This window comes from Mus pahari, chromosome 15 (assembly GCF_900095145.1).
Source record: "Mus pahari chromosome 15, PAHARI_EIJ_v1.1, whole genome shotgun sequence".
NCBI classification, from domain to species: Eukaryota; Metazoa; Chordata; class Mammalia; order Rodentia; family Muridae; genus Mus; species Mus pahari.
In genome coordinates this window covers 3,155,251-3,162,239 of record NC_034604.1, presented here as the reverse complement: position 1 = coordinate 3,162,239, position 6,989 = coordinate 3,155,251, and the positions used below count along the sequence as shown (strand labels likewise).

General features: G+C 39.8%; 1 protein-coding gene across 2 annotated transcripts in view; it reads right to left on the bottom strand.

Annotated features, from left to right (window-relative positions):
* Window positions 1-6,408, bottom strand: part of Ankrd26 (ankyrin repeat domain 26) — a 47,389-nt gene extending 40,981 nt beyond the window's left edge. For both annotated transcript variants that reach the window (XM_021214935.2, XM_021214936.1), the window contains exon 1: window positions 6,361-6,408. The gene's annotated coding sequence lies outside the window, so the exon portion shown is untranslated. The remainder of the gene's footprint in view (window positions 1-6,360) is intronic.
* Between the last annotated feature and the right edge of the window lie 581 nt (window positions 6,409-6,989).

Here is a 6,989-nt window from a genome sequence, read left to right as displayed (position 1 = left end):
TCTCGCTCTTCTGCCTGCTTGCTGTGTGGGACTCAGCAACTGCTAGATCCTTGGACTTCCATTCACAGCTACTACTGAACCATTGTTGGGAATTGGACTGCAGACTGTAAGTCATCAATAAATTCCTTTACTATATAGAGACTATCCGTAAGTTCTGTGACTTCAGAGAATCCTGACTAATACAAGTAGATATTAGGCAAAGAGTGTGGAATACCAACGATACAACTCATGGACCACATGAAGCTAAAGAGCAAGGAAGACCAAAGAGTGGCTTCTGTCCTACTTAGAAGGGGTACAAAATAATCAAAGAAGTAGAGGGTGGGAGGGACTCAGGAGGAACAGAAGAGCAGGAGGGAAAAAATGGGAAGAATCAGGTATGGGAGGAGATGAAGAAGATGTACAAAGGGTCAGGAAATTGAACAGAGGTGTGTAGCAATGGGGGATTGGGGGTAGGGGGAATTGTGTGTAGCAACCAGAAAGTCCCAGATGCCAGGAAAGCAAGAGCCTCCCAGGACTCACAGGGATGACATTAGTTGAAATACCCCACAAAGGGGAGGGAGAACCTTTCAAGAACATATCAAGAAGTTAGGCATGGCCCTCCAGTTGTGGGATGGGGTCACCTACCCATGTCCAAAATTTTAACTAGAATTGCTCTAAAGGAAATACAGGAACAAAGAGAGTGAGCAGAGACAGAAGGAAAGGCCATCCAGAGATTGCCCCACCTGGGGATCCATCCCACATGCAGACATCAAACCCAGACTCTGTTGCTGATGCCATGAAGTACTTGCTAACAAGAGCCTGATACAGCTGTCTCCTGAGAGGCTCTGCCAGATCCTGACCAATACAGATGCAGATGCTCACAGCCAACCATCAAAATGAGCACAGTGACCCCATTAGAGGAGTTAGAGGAAGGACTGAAGGAGCTAAAGGGGCATCAATGGGAGGGGAGGCCCTTGGTCATGTGAAGGCTTGATGCCCCAGTGTAGAGGAATGGCTAGGGCAATGAGGCAGGAGTGGGTTAGTAGGTGGGGGAGCACCCTCATAGAAGCATAGTAAAGGGGGGGGATAGGAGTGTTGCAGAGGGGAAACCAGGAAAGGGGACAACATTTGAAATGTAAGTAGATATCCAATTAAAAAGAAAAAGAAACAAGTATTTTTCTCAAAACAACAACAACAAAAGACAAAAGCCATTTTCTAAAGGCAAAAAAAAAAAAAAAAGAAAAAGAAAAGAAAAAAAGAAAAAAGAAATCATGAACCGAATGGATTTAACAATGAATATTTCACCCTAAAACAAAAGAATATACCTTCTCAGTACCTCTCTATACCTTCTCCAAAACTAACCATAAAATAGGCCACAAAACAAGCCTCAAAAGATACAAGAAGATTGAAATAATCCTATGCATCCTATCAGATCACCACAGACTAAGGCTGGTTAATCTTCAATAACAACCAAAACAGCAGAAAACCCACATACCCATGTAAACTGAACAACTCTCTACTCAATGATAACTTGGAAAGGGAAGAAATAAAGAAAGAAACTAAAGACTGTCTAGAATTCAATGGAAAATAAGACACAGCATACCCAAACTTATGGGACACAATGAAAGCAGTGCTAAGAGGGAAACTCATAGCATTAAGTGCCCTCATAAAGAAACTGGAGAGATCCTACACAAGCAACTTAATAGGATAACTGAAAGCTCTAGAACAAAAAGAAGCAAGCACACCCCAGAGGAGTAGACAGCAGGAAATAATCAAACTCAGGGTAGAAATCAACAAATTGGACACAGAGAGAACGATACAAAGAACCAATCAAACCAAAAGCTGGTGCTTTGAGAAAATCAACAAGATAGATAAACCCTTACCCAAACTAGCTAAAGGACACAGACTGTATGCAAATTAACAAAATCAGAAATGAAAAGGGAGACAAAACAACAGAAACTGAGGAAATCAAAAAAAAAAAAATCATCAGATCCTACTTCAAGAGCCTATACTCAACAAAACTGGAAAATCTGGATGAAATGGACAGTTCTTTAGACAGATGCCAGGTATCTAAGTTTAAACAAGAGCAGGTAAACTATCTAATTAGCCCCATAACTCTTATAGAAATAGAAATAGTCATCAAAAACCTCTTAACCAAAAAAAAAAAAAAAAAAAAAAAAAATCCCAGGGTCAGACAACTTTAATGCAGAATTCTACCAAAGAAGAGCTAATACCACAGTCCTCAAACTATTCCATAAAATAGAAACAGAAGGAACACTGCCTAATTCATCCTATGAAGCCACAGTTACTGTGATACCTAAACCACACAAAGACCCAACAAAGAAAGAGAATTTCAGACCAATTTAGCTTATGAATATTGATGCAAAAATACTCAATAAAGTTCTCGCAAACCAAATCCAAGAACACATCAAAAGTATCATTTACCACGATCAAGGTTGGTTCAAAATACAAAAATCCATTAACGTAATCCACTATATGAACAAACTCAAAGAGAAAAATCACATAATCATCTCATTAGTTATGAAAAAGCATTTGACAAAAAACAGCATCCCTACATATTAATAGTATTGGAGTGATCAGGAATTCAAGACCCTTAGCTAAACATAATAAAAGCAATATACAGCAAACCATCAGCCAATATCAAATTATATAGAGAGATACTTGAAGCAATCCCACTTAAATTGGGAACAAGACAAAGCTGCCCACTCTCTCCATATCTATTCAGTATAGTACTGGAAGATCTAGCTCGAGCAGTAAGACAACAAAAGGAGATCAAGGGGATGCAAATCAAAAAGAAGTCAAAGTATCACTATTTGTGGATGATAGGATAGTGTACATAAGCAACCCCAAAAAACAAAACAAACAAAAAAAATCTACCAGAGAACTCTTTCAGCTGATGAACGACTTCACTAAAATGACTCAATATAAAATTAACTCAAACAAATCAGTTATCCTTCCTTCATACAAATGATAAACAAGATGAGAAAGAAATTAGAAAAACAATACCCTTCACAATAGTCACAAATAGTATAAAATATCTTGGTGTAACTCTTACCAAAAAAGTAAAAGATCTATATGACAAGAACCTCAAATCCCTAAAAACAGAAATCGAAGAAGATATCAGAAAATGGAAAGACCTCCCATGCTCAAGGATTGGTAAGATTAACAGGGTAAAATGGCTATCCTACCAAAAGCGATCTACAGATTCAATGCAATCTCCATCAANATTCCAACACAGTTCTTCATAGACATGGAAAGAACATTTCTCAATTTCATATGGTAAAACAAAAAACCCAGGCAAAAACAATACTTAACAAAAGAACTTCTGGGGAAATCACCACCCTCTGATCTCAAGCTGTACTACAGAGCGATAACTATAAAAACCACATGATACTGGTACAGAGACAGACAGGTTGATCAATGAAATACAATTGAAGACCCAGAAATAAACCCACAAACTTATGGATACTTGACCTTTGACAAAGAAGCCAAGGCATATAATGGGAAAGAAAAACACATCCTCAATAAATAGTGCTGGTCTAACTGGTGGTCGGAATATAGAAAAATGAGAATAGATCCATATTTTTCACCTTGCACAAAGCTCAAGTCCAAGTGGATCAAGGACCTCAACATAAAACTAGATACACTGAATCAAATAGAGGAGAAAGTGGGAAAGAGCCTTGAACTTATTAAGTTTCCTAAACAGAACTTCGGTGGCTCAGGCTCTAAGATCAACAACTGATAAAAGGAACTTCATGAAACTAAAAAGCCTCTTAAGGCAAAAGACATAGTCAACAGTCCACAGAATAGGAAAAAAAATCTTCACTAGCCCCTCATTTGATAGAGGGCTAATATTCAAAATATATGAAGAACTCAAAAGCTAACCTCCAAAAAAAATAATAATCCAATTTAAAAATGGGGTACAGAGATAAAAAGAGAGTTCACAACAGAGGAATCTCAAATGGCCAAGAAGCACCTAAAGAAATGTTCAAAGTCCTTAGTCATCAGGGAAATGCAAATCAAAACAACCCTGAGATTCCACTGTATACCAATCAGAGTGGCTAAGATTAAAAACTCAGTCAGTATATGCTGGTGAGGATGGGGAAAAGAGGAACACTCCTCCACTGCTGGTGGGATGGCAGACTGGTACAACCACTCTGGAAATCAACCTGGCAGTTCCTCAGAAAGTTGGAAATAGACCTACCTACCTGAGTACCCAACTGTGCTATTCTTGGGCATATACCTAAAAGATGCCCCAGCATACCAGAAGAACACATGCTCCATGATGCAGCCTTATCTATAATTGCCAGAAGCTGGAAAGAACCCACATGTCCCTCAACAGAGGAATGGATACAGAAAATGTGCTACACAATGGAATATTCTTCAACTGTTAAAAACAAGGACATCATGAATTTTGCTGGCAAATGGATGGAACTAGAAAATATCATGCTAAGTGAGGTAACCCAGACCCAAAAGGACATACATGGTATGTACTCTTATATGTGGGTATTAGCCATAAAGTAGGATACAGCCAACAGAAACTTAAGAAGTTTAACAAGCAGAAAGGTCAAGTAAGGATGTTTCAATCTCACTTAGTAGGGGGAAGAAAATAATCATGAGAGGCAGAGCAATGGTGATTTGGGCAGGAGAGGGGAGGGGAAAGGGAAGGGGAAAAGGAAAACAGGATCTGGTAAGGGAGGGGGAAGGAGAGAAACTCAGAGGCCAACAGAATGAATGGAAATATGCAGCCTCAGAAGGTGGGAGTAGGAGGACCCTCTAGAAAGTACCAGAGACCTGGGAGGTGAGAGACTTTCAGGACTCAATCGGAGTGACCTTAGGTGAAGTAACCAACAGTGGAGAAAGGAAACTCAAAGAGTCCACCTCCAGTAGAAAGACACAGCCTCAAGAGGAGAGACAGTGGAAATTTCTGACTCAGAAGTGTTCCTGTTTAAAAGAACTGCAGGGACAAAAATGGAGAAGAGACTGAGGGAAAGGTGGTCCAGTGACCAGCCCAACGGGGGATCCATGGGGAGACACCAAGGCCTGACACTATTGCTAATGTTATGAAGTGCTTTACAGACAGGAGCCTAGCGTGGCTGTCCTCTGAGAACCCAACCAGCAACTGACTGAGACAGATGCAGATAGTTACACCCAAGCATTGGACCTCGATGGTCAGGGACCCCTATGGTTGAATTAGGGGAAGGATGGAAGAAGCAAAAGAGGAGGGCAACACTATAGGAAGACCAGCAGTCCCAAATAACATGGACCCCTGGGAGTTCCCAGACACTGAGCCACCAACCAGGCAGCATTCATGAGCTATCCCAAGGCACCCCACACGTATATAGCAGAGGACTGCCTCATCTTGATGCCCCAGAAGCGGGGAGGCCTAGTAGGAAGGAGCATCGTCTCAGGAATGGGGGGCCTGGGGGAATGGGATAAGCAACTGTGGGAGAGGGGGTTAGGGGTGGGGTAATGGATGGATTGTAAATAAAAATTTTTAAATCTTTAAGAGAAAAGAAAAGAAAAGAAAATGAGTCCTGAATTAAAGAACATGCAGAACACTGTGGATGCGTCTCACTAAATGCCCATGCATTTTCTCCTATAGAAGTGAAAGGCTTATAGTTCAGTTGTGTGAAAGCTTAATACAGAATTGTATTTGCACACAGAATAATATTGCATGACCCCAGTACACATGACTATTTCAAACTAATGTTTATTCTGTTTCTATGTTCATTACCATTGGTTACCTTTCATTTTAGGTAAAGTATATAAGGAGTATAAATACAATCGAATATCAAAAAATCTAATACATCTCTTTATATATTAATTTAAGCATAATGAAAGCCACTAAGTCACTTGCATTGTTAAGGTACAATGCTAAAGAGAAGTATATAATTTTGTTTGCAAGAAGCATAATTTCCCCCAATAAATACATTAGGCTTCCAGGGATTCTAATGAATATGAATAGTTAACAATATCAAAGAAAATGCTTTTAAAAATCCCAAAAATCAAATCACAGCAGAAATTTAGTACACCTGTGTGCCAGGTTGAGGCCAGAATCATTGGGTCTTACTCTTTGCTGTACAAATCTTTTCAAATGATTGAACAACTATTGGCATGTGGAATTATTTCTTTCCTTAATCTCACGATTTACCAAAAACTCAGGTCCCAGCATAAACAGGAGGAATCACAATGCCTTTGTCACCTGCCCTCCAGAACTTATCACTTCATCTACATTGACTTTTCCCAGCCTGCCAAGTAACTGAACAGTTAGTTGACACTAATTTTTGAAACTAAGCTAGTAAAATGATTTCTATTTGTATTCTTACTAAAGGTATTGTTTCCAGTGTTTACAGATGCCAGCTGATGACACCATCTTCTACCAATGCGACAGACACAACTTCAACTGAAAAAAACTGTTTAGAATCTCCTACTGCTCTCCTCTCAGAGAAAAGCTTGCTTGCTGTGGTGGCTATTCTCGGTTCGACTTGACTACATCTGGAGTTTACTAAAACCTAAAAGTGGAGGACACACCTGTGAGAGATTTTTCCTTCATTCAAAGTAGGAAGATCCACTTTAAATCCAGATTCTTGAGGTAAGGATCTTGACCTGTGAAGACACACCTTTAACCTGGGACTTGAAGTAGGAATATAAGGAAGATCATTTAATTCAGATCATTTGAGCTGGGAAAACCCACTTCTAATAGGTTTCTGTTGGAAACCTATAAGGAAGAAGGAAACTGCCCTTTGCCTGTATGACTCCACTCCTTTACTGGCATTATTAGAGCCTACTTCCTTGAGATGCCAGAATATACTGAAGACCTGCTAAGACGTCCAGCCTCATGGACTGAACAACTATTGGATTCTTGGACTTTCTGTTCATAGCCAGCTTCTGTTGGATTAGCCTGGCCTCACCCTGTAAATAATTCTAGTAAATCCCTATTCTTTCTCTCTCTCTCTCTCTCTCTCTCTCTCTCTCTCTCTCTCTCT